We start from the raw sequence: 14,633 nt of genomic DNA, 5'->3' as shown, positions 1-14,633 counted from the left end.
CAACAAACTTTACCACCACCACCCCACACGGCAGCAATCTGGCATTATCTTCCAAATAACAAACTGACAGTCAGAAAGTAGAAGCCAAAAATTTTAAATAAAATACAGAAACAGCTGACATGACCAACACAGAGATCGACATGGAAATGCTGACAAACACATGACACAATCAGAATTTTTTTTTTTTATGTTTCTGTAGACAAACCTGGGCAACACAATACAGCAAGAAAAAAATGTATTTCATGTCTCAGAACCTGGGGCTTGGGAATACCTCTTGGTTTGCTTTCCTTGCACAACTTTGAGTTACAAACACACTCCAGGTAATTTTCCTACACCTTCCCTCATTCTCTTATAACGTCAGTTATCTTTCATTGTAGAGAGACTCAAAAGCCAGAACCTTGATGGTGGAGGCTATGTCAGCCTGCAGGCAGTCTGCTCCACAGTGTGCTTTGTGCCACCGGTTTAGCCCTACACATATTGAAGTTGCCTGGGACCAGATTTGTGCTTGGTTCATCCAAGTGCTGTCATTTCTGTTCTTTTAATTATTGCCTATCTTCTTGCTACTCAAACTGTTAGACTTCTGCCAAGCCTATGGCCCAATGTGACTGACCTTGGAAAGCACAGCCAGCCGTAGACCCCAGATAGCAGAGCTGGGACCCAGGAGGCATGGGGGAGCACCAAGCAGTGCCAGTGCTGGGCTGACGACCCATAGCCATCAGTATTGGCAAGGAGACGCTCGCCTCTCCACTGTGCGCCCCACTCTGGCTCCCCCAGCACGGGCTGCAGGCGACACGAGGTGCAGCAAGCCCTTCTGCCCTCTGCGCCCTGTCCTGCAGCTGGAAGGAGCTGCGCTTGGCCCAGGGGCATCCGGCACAGCCAAAATTAATGAAGGATTACTGTCTCAGCACTGCGTGATTCCTAAATAAACATGGCTTGTGCCCTACGATTTGCGTCAAAGAATCACAGAATTGTCTAGGTTGGAAGAGACCTCAAGATCATTGAGTCCAACCTCTGACCTAATACTAACAAGTCCTCCACTAAACCATATCGCTAAGTTCAACATCTAAACGTCTTTTAAAGACCTCCAGGGATGGTGACTCCACCACTTCCCTGGGCAACCCATTCCAATGCCTCACAACCCTGATCTCTCAGTGTATTGAACTGTACCTTCCAAGAACTGGGTAGTTTTTGTCACAAAAGGAAATTGTGGAGGTCCCCACCAGAAGATGCTGTAAAGGTCCGAATACCAAGTGAAATCAGAAGTTAGAGCAATGCATGATGGATACATCCACATGCAGCCATTAAATGCAGTGCCACAGCTACCACCTCAGTAGCCTCAGCATGTTCTCAGACACTGCTTCGTGAATGCTGGAACAAGTACTTGACCCTTCTTATATTCTTTCCTGAGGCATGCACCAGAGAGGCAGCAGAGACCGCAGGTGCGACCATCTCATCGCATACAGTGACTGTCTGCCCTTCATCAGACCAGGCCCCTCACTTGCCACTTCCCTTCTGTTACACTGGCAATCAGACTTCCTCATCACCACAGCAGAGAACCAAAAATCAGACTCCAGAAGACCAGAAAAACAGCTTTCTTGCCTGGAAAAGAATAGGCTGCAGCCCACCACCCACCCCCATCCCCTCCCATTTCAGTAAATACAGCCGCAATGCAGTGATGCAGTGGAGAATAGTGTTGCAATTTTTGAAACACCCCTTAGCTTCATGTCTCATCTACTTGCCCCTTATAGTCTTGCTATCTATTGGGAAATAATTAACACTAATCTGCCAAATAAAACAAACTTTATACTGGAATTAGTAAAGGATGTTAATATTACTTTATGCAGAATAATCCCTTTTATTAATGACTAAGTGGGTAAAACAGCTTAGTCCTTGGTGAATGTGCTTCTTTGCAGTCCTGGGTATTCCCAAATTAAATTATCTTAAAGGAGATAGCCCCATACTTAGCACAAGAGGGCTTACTCCTGAAAAGCTGTCCAGTAAAGCAGCTAAAGAAAAATAACTACAGGTTGATGTATAAAAAATGTTTTTGTTGATATGGGACACTGAGATGTTTCTTCAAGACAAGCCAGCCCGTTACTGGTAGGAAGACACAGTCTTGTGTCAGGGTACCTGGAGGTGGAGTGAAGTGAGTGAGATACATGAGATGAACAGTAGACAAACAATTTCTACCGTCATAAAGACTCATTGAAGAATGGTTTGGGCAACAAGGAAATCAAGCATGCAAGTTATTAGAAATAGAAGCATAAACTAAAATAGACCAAACCAATACTTTTGCATGAGATGTTTGCAGAATTTGTCTTTTTATTGTTCTACTTTTCATTTGGTGTAGCACTGCACAGCAGCACTTTTGAGTGCACAAGGGAAAACACTGTATAGAAACCGGGTACCTCACCTATAGCTGTGCTCTTAACTTTGGTGTTTACAGACCCTGACCTTTCTTCTTTTGTTCTCCTCTTTTCTTTTTTTTTTAAACTACATAAGTAACATAATTCATCACCAGCCTTCAGCAAGCAGTCAATGCACAAATCTTAGCAAGAAGAACTTTTTTTTGCTAAACAGCGGACTGCACTCAACAGCAACTTCAGCACAGTTTACATCACTATTCCCTCTAATTTGATGCCAAGAACAACGAGCTTGTTCCAGCATTATCCGTATCAGAATAAAACTGTTTCCTTTCCGGCTATCTCTTCTCTCCCTTCTCATGTGGCAGGACTACATCTAATTCAATGAATGGAAAAATCTTTCCTGCTGCCATTACCCGTACAGAAATATCTTTCTGTGTGTCCCAACCAAGCTTCCTGCATATAAAATTGTGCAAAAGCTACATAAAAACATGCAATAAATACTCCAGCTAGCTCTGGTTCTGACTATGACTCGTTGATGCATTTTTATTCCATTGTGCACATATTTGTAAGAGTGGAACTTTAATACCACATGAAAGGGCACATAGGCTTTAAGGACTTCTGTTTGTGTCCAGTTTTAAACAAGCGGAAGTATGAGGTGATGGAAGCTTCTCTAATCAGGACATCACTTAAGCCCTGTTGAAGTCCCATTGACGTCAAAGAAATTTAAGCATATGCTTTACTTTAATTGCACACTTAAAGGCTGGTCTGAAACGGGTCATAGATGGCCACTACATTCATTAAAAATCCTATGGGGTCTTGCATTTCCCTCAGGGGAATTAATTCTTGTGTTCACACATTATTTTTTTCAAGAAAAAGCTTTTATCACTCTGTATGCGTAAACCATCCTGAGCCTAACCAGGAGAAATTTCTAAAGCTTGAATAATAATTCTCAGGCATGACATTAAAATACTACTTTTCTTATAATAAACATTACTATGGTTAATTATTAATTTGCTATGTCTTTGGTGTTAAGCTTTGCCTAAGGCTGCAAACTGCTCTTTCAGGCCATTAATTGTTTCAAATAACCTATTTCCTAGGTATATTTCCTTAGAATTTATTTTAATAGTACCAACAGGTAAAGGTCACCAAACAAATTTATCTGCCATAAGCTTTTCCTCTAATCCTCCATCTTTCCAGTTTTGTTCTCAAACTTTTGATTTCTTTGAAAACCAAAAGAACATACGCAGAAGATTATCACTTCGGAAGTGACTACCCAGTTAGTTGGTGTCACTGCAGATAACAACCATTTCTTGCTCTGACTACTTTGGACTGGTATGCATCCCCCCTCTGGTCTCTCAACACCAGAGCTCCCCACTGGCTCCTTCCTACCAATCACTTGAAAAAAGGTTAATTAATGTGTATGCTGCTAACTAAAAAACCACTGTCATTCCTATGGAATGTATGTTCTAAGCTGGACTGAATGAATACTCAGTCGCTGAGATCAAACATTCAAATATGCTGGATCTGGAAATGCTCTCATGGATCAAGCCACTGCTGCTGGAGGTTGTCCCCAGAATTTAGTTCCAGCACAGTAATGGGAAGATTGGCCAAGCACGGTTAGGAAGAGGAGAGAACAAGACATTTCTCATCTTCTCCCTCTCCTGACTCTTGTTTGTGCCTGCTTTGCTTCTTGCTACTAGGCCACCTCCTCCCCATTCCTTGTACTTCATTCAGCACTCTCATTATTGTTAACACCACCTCCCTGAGAGAACGTGATGGCCTGCAAGATGTCATTGTCAAAGGATCCCCTTCCTTTATCCAGATGAGATGTTTCCTCCATTACTTTGCCTGCTATTTTTAAAGACACCTGAAGCTCTTCTATCATCCTCCTGTATATACCCTTCCAATGTCTGTAGATAGTTAGCTGTGCAGAGAGTTGTTACTTAGCCAAGTTATGCTGTGTATTTATGTATTTTAATATCCTCTCATAACTCAAACCTTCCAGCCACTTACCTTTTTTTTTTTTATTATTTCTTGGTACCCTCCAAACTTCTTCCAGCTGCCTTCTGCTCAGAAGGGAATGCCACAATCTGGGTGTGTTTGCACTATGTCCCACTCTGGTACATGATGGGATCAATCTCAAAAACATACTGGGGTTGATCTGGGCGTTTGAGACCAATGTGTTGTGAATCGTTATACCAGAATGGTATCATTCTTTCACTATTTCTATCTTTCACTTTCTTTTTCAGACAATTTCCTTTTGGCTGCACATTTTTGCAGTTCCTGTATTTTTGTCCCAATTTCTTATGCTAGTGGTTACCCTGTTTACTTCTGTGCCTTCCTGTCCTCACAACTCCATGCCATTTAGTGTCATTTCAGGTTTCTCCATACACAGACATGTTTGTAACACTTCATCCATTGCAAGCTTAAAACCAGCAGTAGAAGTGAAACATAATGAAGTATTGCTGTATCTTTTCAGTTTATGACATCTTTTGTATTGCCACAAATTTAAGAGAGTACAGTATTATCTTGTTGATGTGACCACTAGTAATTAGTAATTTGCTTCTTAGTTTAAAAATAATAAAAATCTTCATCAAAACATTATTATTATTTTTTTTTCAAATATTTGAAATTTGGTTAGCATTCACTTCCAATAATCAACTTCCTCATTAATAACTAACTGGGTACTTACTTTTGTAAGTAAATCGTTATCATTTCCTATCTTGAATGTACTGTACTGCCAATTATCAGTCCACGGGAAATTTCAAGTAATTTTGTACTTGAAATTGCTGGATTTCATTTGTATTCTTCTTGACAATGTTTTACTTAAGCTTCGTTTTATGATGTGCCACCATCTCTTCAGCCAGTAGCTTTACAAATCTGCCTTAAGAAGGAATGTTAGAATTTTGGAGGGGCAGAGAGGGGGTGCTCTGCAATAACATGAAGATTACTCTTCCTGGGTCTAACGTGGCATTTTTCAACCGGAGCTTGAACCACAACATCTGAAGTTTTTAAAGTTTGAGGCACATCTTGCATCCAGATACTTTTGCCCTAAACTTTTTTTTTTTTTTTCCAGTTTTTATCCTTCAGCATTCAACACCCAGATGTTTAACTGCTTCTAAGAACTGAGTAATAACTCAAAGATCTCTGAAGCTCCACGTTGTTACAGGTAAAAGAGCACAGGTTATAAATCCAGGTTAACTAACAGTCCTTGCTTTTCCTCTCAGAAAACACCAGTCGCCAAAGTGAACCCATTCTTGCTGACATGCTTACTGAAATTTAGGAAAATCTTGAGTAGAAATAACCAACTCCTACTCTCCACGCAGCATTCTTATTGCCCACTGGGAATAACTGATAACAAGATTTAGATATACAAAGTAATCATCTTAATCAACCTTTAATCATCTGCTAGATGGGTATAATGAGTCAAAGTGCTTAGTTGCCCAGCAGACGCGGCGGGGGGGGGGGGGGGGGAGGTCATTAGCAAGGAAAGATTAGGTAGAAAAAAAAAAAGTGTTCCTTTGCTAATTATTACATGGAAATGACATTTCCAGTTTAAATTTAGCACAGTGGTAAAAGGGCTACAGAATTAGAGGAATCTCAAGGAGGACACCCCTGCGTTTGCAATGTGTCTTAATAGAGAACTGTTTGTTCCAGCCAAGCACACTGCTTCTCTTCGATGCCAGCCTTTGATGCCAGAACAGCTCTGCATGTTTTTTACTGGAGTTATGCAATGCTTTAGATTATGCTACCCAGTGCACATGCATATAGTATTGAACTTCTTTCCCAAATTAAAGAAATATCTGTGCCATTTTCTCAGACATAGACTCAAGTAATTGGATAGAAATGAAGGAGGAAAGGATGTGAAGTAAGGCCAGAGAACCAATCTGCCATCATTAATTTTACCTTTTTTGAGCACAACAAGCCCCTGGTACAAGAGACTTCAGCAGGCATCCATGGTGGCACTCTGAAACCACCAGCACCACACAGAACCTCTTCATCCATGTGAATCACTTGTATTAGCTTGAAGTAATTTACATCTACACCGAGATGGCTCCAAGTTCCAAAAATCATTAATTTAAAGACATTTTGTCCACAGACAGACCTTCCATAAATCACATACTCTAGATTTCTGACCCAGATTGAAAATACTAGAGTTTCAAACACACCGAGTTGTGTTTCACACTGGGCTCTCAGAAAATCCTCTGAGGACGTGTTAATGTGGCTGGCTGTGCCACGTAGATATGCACACAGATACTCTGTATTGATGTAAGTACATCTGCCCAGTATGGTAGAACCCAGTAACACCCACAAAAAGCAATGCAAACGATCTCCATCGTTGCATGTAATATCAACACCAAGAAAGATAAAAAGAAACCAGAAGAGAAATCCTTACCAGCTGAGGTTTTCTCCATACAACTGCATCCACTCAGATTTAGCAGACTGCTGCTAATGAAGCTGGAGAATTCAGATCACCGCTCTCCATCAGACATTCATCACTCTCTGGCAGCCAGACACTCGCTGTGTATTGAGAGGTCCCTGTGTTCGGCTGATTCATCATTCTGTGAGTCTTCGTTGATTCTGGATTTAATTTTCACCTTGCTAATGTTCTCCAAATACTGCAAATCTGGTGCAAAACTGGGTTTATTTCTTCACTCTTCTCCCAGATGATCTATTTGCTGGTGTCTGACTTGGCATCTCATAGCTTCCTAGCCATGGAGCTGCTCAGCCACTCCTCTGGGTTTGCCTGAAGGATTGCTGAAATACGATCTTTCAGACAGTGACAGGTTGACATGACACATAAATGTCACTGCGCTGCAATTATACAAGGGACAAAAGGTCTCTTGAAAAAAAATAAAACGCTTTTTCTGTTTTGTCACAAAAACTAAAACACCTGCTAAAACACTTGCTGGAAGTGAGACAGATCCAAGGACAGACGGATAGGTACCATTATCAGGAGCATAAAACTTTGGATGGAAATTTGCTGGCTATGAGCCAGAACTGGAAAAACAGAGATCATATCCGGTCAGCAACATGTCAGGCAGCAGAGAGCAAATGGGCAAGCAAACAGAGTCATCCTGGAAGAAGGGAGGTTTTGAAGGGAGGTCAAAACCTCCCTTCTTTCCTGTCTGAAAACCATGGAGATGGGCTAAGCACAGATATACCTAAACAAACTCTAGCATACATTCATATGTTGAGAACTCACTTTAGTCTGGAAAACATTTTCAAATTCTTTCTATGGCTTCAAATATTCAAACAGAATGTGGGAGCTCCACAGTGTCTTGCATGGGGGACCTGCTTTAGTATCCACCACTGACTATGTACAGAATGTTTCTCCTTAAATGAATTACTTTCAATTTCATACACCAGATTTTACCAAATAACGAGAAATCCTTTTGCAACTTTACATTCAGCTTTTAATCCAGAGTATTTGAGATACCTGCAGCCTTTGGCTCTTCACCACTTTAGGTCCATCCTGTTGTTCGTGAGTACTTAAGCATGGAACTCTCACTAAATTCAGCTGGTAGTTGTTGTGTGCATGCCCACTGCCCTTTCACACTGACATTTTTAGGGAGTTTGTTAGTGAGTTCCTCAGCACCAACCAGTGTAAGACAAAAATATATACATTTGCACAAAGCTAACGAGGTCAAAAAAGTCTCTATAGTTAATCTTGGTACTTGAGAGGAATGCTGAAGTCTGCTTCCTCTCAAGTACACTACAACATTGGTACTTCTAAACTTAAGTACACTTAGATAAAGATAGCAGCCCATAAAGAGAACTGGAAAACAACTCCCATTACAGTGGTGGTGGTAAGCTACGGTCCCTTGCTGATACTCTTCCCCATCAGGATCTCACCTAGGTAGTGCAGAGCAGGGATTCACCACCCAGACTTTGTGCAGAGCTCTCTTCTTCTTAGCAGGAGCCATCTAGTATCCAAACAACCTCACAGACCACCAAACTTCCATTGTCCTTCTAAGCTTTGAGAGATAAGACTGGATTAACTCACACTGAGGCAGTCCTTGTTGGTTGTGTGCACTTTACTCTCATGTGATTTTCTCTCTCAAAGCTGGAGCAAGGTTAACTGTGCTTGCAGGCCTAACACATCCAGGAGTGGCAAATGTCTGTTGCTCCTAAGCTCAGCTGTCATTATGAAGAGCTTCAGCCTCCTCTATGATTTCGAATGTGCAGAAATAGACGGCAAGAGGCATTGGGTGTGAGCCACGGGCTCAGCACAGCCATTGCCATTGTTGACCCAAGGGAGCAGCTCAGCACCTACTCCTGACATGAGGTGCTCTGCCCTGACCTTGTGTGCCACCTAGTGCTGCTGTTAGAAAACAAATACCCCATATTGGGCAGCAGGCCGAGTCATGAAATCACTCCCATATCACAATGGCAAATTAATCACTGTCCACTTTTCCTCATCACAATCCTGTGTATAAAGCCTGGCAACAAGGCCATACCACTCTCAATGCAGATATTCACAGGGTATTTTTAAATCAAAGTACTTCACAAGATCAACCTCAGTTTGTGCCTAGCTTTCCCATTTTTAAGCTGTCATATGACACCACAATGAGAACTACTATTTCACAGAAGCTTTTTGAAAGGCATTTAAAGATTTTGTGAAGTAAAGCAAATAATAAATGTCACTGAATAATTAGTACATAAAACATTTCTTTCTTTCAAATTTGAAGTCTTATAAAGCATCAGTCACCAAAATAATGTGTGAAAAACTGCTGCTGTCCTTGGAAAACGAAGTGTGTAAGAAATAGCATCACAGTAACAATAGATCAAAGCTCAATGTAAGAGCCAACAGACAGGGGAGGTGATTTTGTTCTAAAGTAAAGCCAATGTCATTTGTTCACATTCACACCCTTATGCCCACAGCATCACAAGCACTAGGATGTGTGACCAGCTTTCATGCACCAAGAAATGTGTGTCTAGGTCATGTGGCTGGGTTTCCTTGTATGACACAGAGCACAAGAGACACTGACTATTGACTCTTCACCATAAGTCCTCCGTTTATGTGCTGCAGACAGGGGTTTCTGGCTGTGCCTTCGGTACCTTCGGCAGCTGATATCAGTTAGCCCCTTTCCTGCCAAATATCTGTGAGTCTGCATGATTTGCTCAAACACCTCTGTCAACCTGGCTGCCTGAAAAGCTACACAGATGTGTTGGGCTCTTGACCTGTTAGTCTAGGTGTCACCATTCTTAAACTTGAACAGATATGGAGAGAAGCACATGCAGAAACATGCTTGACTAGACCCAACAGCACATACCATGCCCGTATGGTGGATCCCCAGATACCCAAACCTCATCCTTTTGCAAGTATCATCATCATCTGAAAAAGTAAATACACCAAAGGAAAGCCTTATTTATTATTCTTATTTACCAATTAATTTATTATTTATTACACCTAAAATGAGTATGAAAAATGTAAAAAGCTATCTTATTTAAAATTTCACTGCACTGGTTCCTAGACCAAAACCAGGGTGGACTGTGTTGACCTGCATGTAGTTTGATCCTACTCTAATCAGCCCTCTGTAAGTATATTCCCTGGCAAGCAGATCAGCAATCTCTGTGGGGGCTATCAGCTAATCTTCAGGTCCCCTCCTAGAAATGATTATTTATTTGATATTATTTTTCTGTTATATTTTTACAATTTATTTTAATTTGCTATGCTAAGATATACTGTATTCATCTTTCAGCGTATTTACCTAGTTGAATTAGGAAAATATATATATATTAAAAACAAACAAATAATAAAAAAAAAAAAAAAAAAAAAAAAAAAAAAAAAAAAAACAAAACACTAGAAACCCAGCAAGGAAAATATTGGGTTCAGAACCTGAGGGAAGAGACAAAAGCAGGCATATGTGTACATTGCTATTCATGACTTATTAGTACCTGTATGCTCTCATGAATTTCAGCAAAAGGGGATCTGAATCATGCATGTGTACACACCCAACCGAGAGCAACTTGCTGTACACTTTCAGTTGGGAAATGTTTTCAAAACCAACATTTTTCCTTTTCAAAAAGGAAGTGGGAAGACAACAGAAGAAGAACCTGAGAAATGATGATCTCATTCAGTCTTGCTAAGCTTTCACCTTCTCTGGGTGAAACACCAATGAACTAGCTATACCCTTTATTTATTAAGTCCAGTTTCTGAACTGAAGGCATTATCCCAGCCACACAGGAATAACCTGGTGCTGCAGAGCTTGCAGCTCACCATAATCCCCAAGCGTTTCAAGAGGTGGGGTTTCTGACAACCTTTACGAGTTGGAAAGTTCTTGTAACTGGAGAAGGCAAACAACCATCTCACCCAACTCCCATACCATGTCACGTCATAGAGACAAAAGGAGGTGTGAATTCAGAAAACAAGAAAGGTGGTTATCATTACTGCAAAATTTGTGTGGATTACTTTGGGATGCATTCCCTGTGTGATTTGCACATCCAGTCAAATTCACAACCTAATTTGCATAACGATACTTTGTTCGGTAACTGAACAGAACATTTATTGCTGTTTAGTGTTGTTTACCTTGTTAGTTATTATCTTTTATTTTTGTGGTTAGCAAAATTCTGTGGGCTTTTTTTTTTAGAGGTTTTGCCTTTGCCCACTGCACCCGGCACGCACACTAACTCTCAAAACAGGCATTTTCAGTTTCTCTTCTCACTGGAAAAAGATTAGAGCAAAAAGTAGAAGAAAAGGATATTTTGGTTTTGTATAGAAGTCAACAAAATGATGCCTCATGTTCCCAAATTAGCAGGGACAGAGTGTTATTTTAGCAATTATTTTAGATATTTCAGTTATTTTACACTTTTAATTCAGCAAATAAATCAGCCCTTGGCCAATGAAATCCATCAATTGAATTGGGCACAAATTAACATCAAACACATTCTTATTCCATGAGTTTTGTCAGCCTAAGAGGAGTTTCAAATCCTCCCTACACTGCAAGACATAATGAAATGTTTTCTGGGGGTCCTTATGGAAATCGATGCAAGCATCTGGGAGGCACTGCAGCCACAGTTCATGTTGTATCTGAGAAGCTGAGTGATGTGACCATGCCATGATAGTTCTCCTACTCTGTATGTGCTTTAGGACATAAAACAACAAGTTTTCTTCCAAAACTGTCTGTCCAGCTTCTGCTTTTCATATTTCTGTAATAGCCCATTGTCTTCCATCATTGATTCAAACAACTTAAAAAAAACATAAGCCATACTCATAAAAACCTCTCCAGGGGGCATAATTCTAATCTACAACAGATGTGTTGAATGAGCAGAGGGGCATATCTGTCTGCCAGGTCAGACTACAAAGATCAGCTCCTGCCAAAAGGAAGCCCTTAGCATATACTCAGGAAAGACCATTGTGATGCATTTAAAAAAAAATAAAAAATGCAAATGTGGAACACATTGTTTGTGGCAAGCTTGAAGGTTGCCTTTCAGACCTGGATATGAATACGGATATAATGGGGATCAATATATTTAAAGACTTATTCTGTACCTGTCCCAATGCTCCTGTTCCTCCTGTTTAGGAATGCCTGACCTCGGGCATCAGAGCCCAGGACCGAGCACCTCCTTATCACAACTGATCGATCCCAGGTGCTGGTAGTTAAAAAGATGGTTAAAAAGTGGCTATATGAAATGGGAAGGTCAGGGTCAGAGAAGAAGATTCACCTTAAGATAAGGGCATGGCTATGCCTAGTGAAAGAGGCTGTTTTTAATCCACAGTAGTTAACAAATCATTAGTATTTTTGTAAAGCTTCTGAGCAACAAGGAATAGCTTAGCAAAAGGAAGACTAAAATTAACCTCCTAATTCAACTGGCATCAGAACAGCCCACAAAGGGCAGACTTTGAGAGATTTCACCTGAATGAAATCCAAATGTGTTTAGGGTATAAAATGAAACACCTCTATTTCAATCAACATTATTTTTGATGACTGCAAGCCCAAAGGCACAGCTTTTACAGAGGAACTGGTTCCTCAGGTAAAGGGGACAAGCTGACAAGCCAGTTGCAGCATAAGCCCTTCAGCCTCAATCTGGAGACAGAGCTCTGCATAGGGGCAGGACCTTCACTCCCTGTTGGCCCAGCAGTTCAACTGTCCAAATGTCAATGTTGGGCATAAGTTCTTTATTTCACATGAATCTCATGCTGGCTAGTGTTGAGAAGGACTTCCAGGTAACTGGCAAATGCTGAAATATTCCATCCCAGGACAGTGCTGGCAGAGTATCCAGAGCATTCCCACGTAAATCCCCATGCAGCTGCACGGACTTGTTTGGGAGTCGGTAACCATCAGCTGATACCACAGCATGGTATACACAGTGCAGGAGAAAAAGGATGTTACCAGATTACTTAGAAACTCTTGCTGTGCAAAGTGCTTAGCACTTGAAGGGGATTTTTTCCCAATTCTGTATTGCTCATAGAGTGACAATATTTGACTTCTCACAGTACTGCCAATATGTCATTTACATTCATCAGTGTTAAAGAGCAGAGGACAAGGAGCCTTGGGAAAGAGGGTGATCACTCTTGCTGTCCAAGTGAAGTGAGAAATTGTTCTACACATAAATATTTCTCCACTTTCGTTCCCTCTGGAAAGTCTATAAGCATTTCAAATCCCCAGGAGGTAAGTTACAGCACCTAAGAACCACTTTGTGTGAAACTGTGTAATAATTGGTACAGACAGGAGCGCTGTCTCAAATGAGTTCACCAGGAGGAAGTTCACAAGGTCTCGCTCACCAAATCCATGCTTCTATTTAATGCTCCCTGTGGTGCCCACGGGCCTAACCCAGAATCGCCCGAGTTCACCAAGTGCAGAAGAGAGGGTGGAGGAGCCCATCGGGAGGTGCTTGGTGGTTAGCAAGGGCAACGGCAAGCTATTTGCATGGGAGCTACAGCCCTTCCCTGCAAAAATTAAGTCAAGAGGAAAGACACACAACGCAGGGTGCCAGGCATTCTTCTCCTAGCAAGAGCTAAAACTCTAATTGCAGTCTGTTGCAAAACACATTTCCTCTGCCGACTCCAAGGAGCTACAGGTGAAGAAGAAAGCCTCACAGGCAGTCAGCTGCTGCCCTGGCACTACCCGCTGACCCAGAGCCTGCACCACAAGGCAGACGTCAGAGCCAGCCACTTCAGGGAGCTGGTGGCAGCCCCAGGAAGCAGCTCTCTGGTGGCACCAAGGCAGCGCTCAGCTGCTCCTCCCAAATCTGGCCTTAAGCCAACGCTGCCTGGCCCGAGGTCTCTGGCAACTCTCTCCAAAACAGTCCCAGGAAAAATGCCATGCAAAGCAGAGACCCAAAATAACACACATTGCCATAACATGTTGTAAAGCCCTCATTTGCTTAATTAACTATCTATAAGGAGAAGCAATAAGTGATAGCACCTGTCCCACAGCAAGACACAGAGTGGTACCAGCACAGCATTTCCACAGCTGGTGAAAACAACTGAAGAAGACAATCTGAAAAGCTTTCAGCTGGCTTTATGTGATTTACCTTCTCTTCCTTGAGGCTTGGGAAGAGAAATAAATCCAAAAATATTTTAGTGACAGCCACTGGATAAATAGAAAAATAGGGGAACAGAGTCACATCGACATTACACCAAATTAACAGTTGCTTCAGGTCCACAAAGAAATGCCATTAAAAATTCATGATATAGGATATAATGTGTGGAGTGCAATAATCAGAACTGATCACAGGATCATATGCATTCCTCTTACTGACAGTAATGACATTTTCAGCTAGACCTGAGCTAATCCTTTAAACTGTATGCTGTCAGTTCAGCATCTGGAAGCTGACTCTATCCGAATCAAATGAGCACATACTCTTTTCTGAGAAAATATCCTTTCAGGAGATAGACCTTCATCTTTTGCTCTTTGTAAAGGTGCTGTCCTACAGGCAAAAGGTGCATTTCAGCCGTGGAATTTGCTGTGTTCTGGTTCACTAACAAACATAAATAGAAATTATAAGTGGATGACGTTCCTTTCTCATTATACAGGCTGAAACTTATAATACAATTCCAACAATGTCAGATATTTTCCCTTGCAGATACTAGACTAGATAGACTATGGGTCTCATCTAGTACAGCCACTGTAGTGTTTACATCTCCTTAATTATTTTCTATTTTTATATACTTTTGATTGTTACACGTTTTGCTTAATTGAAGATTCTAGGGAAAAGAAATTAAAAACCTTCAGAGAGTAAACAGCGAGTTTTTATTTCCTGATGAATATCACTGTGGCGTTATTTCCCTCAAAGGCTTGCTTTTGAGCCTACTGAGCC

General features: G+C 41.2%; 1 protein-coding gene across 3 annotated transcripts in view; it reads right to left on the bottom strand.

Annotated features, from left to right (window-relative positions):
• The window catches only part of PLA2G4A (phospholipase A2 group IVA), a 118,526-nt gene that overhangs the window by 94,488 nt on the left and 9,405 nt on the right, over positions 1-14,633 (bottom strand). Inside the window, exon 1 of one of the 3 annotated variants that reach the window (XM_068690661.1) lies at positions 6,763-7,148. The exons of the other annotated variants lie outside the window; for them this stretch is intronic. The gene's annotated coding sequence lies outside the window, so the exon portion shown is untranslated. Of the gene's footprint in view, positions 1-6,762; positions 7,149-14,633 lie in introns of those variants that run through there. 3 annotated transcript variants of the gene reach the window in all.

Source organism: Anas acuta, chromosome 8 (genome assembly GCF_963932015.1).
Source record: "Anas acuta chromosome 8, bAnaAcu1.1, whole genome shotgun sequence".
NCBI classification, from domain to species: Eukaryota; Metazoa; Chordata; class Aves; order Anseriformes; family Anatidae; genus Anas; species Anas acuta.
The sequence above is the reverse complement of the archived record's forward strand: the minus strand, read 5'-3'. Positions and strand labels throughout refer to the sequence as shown.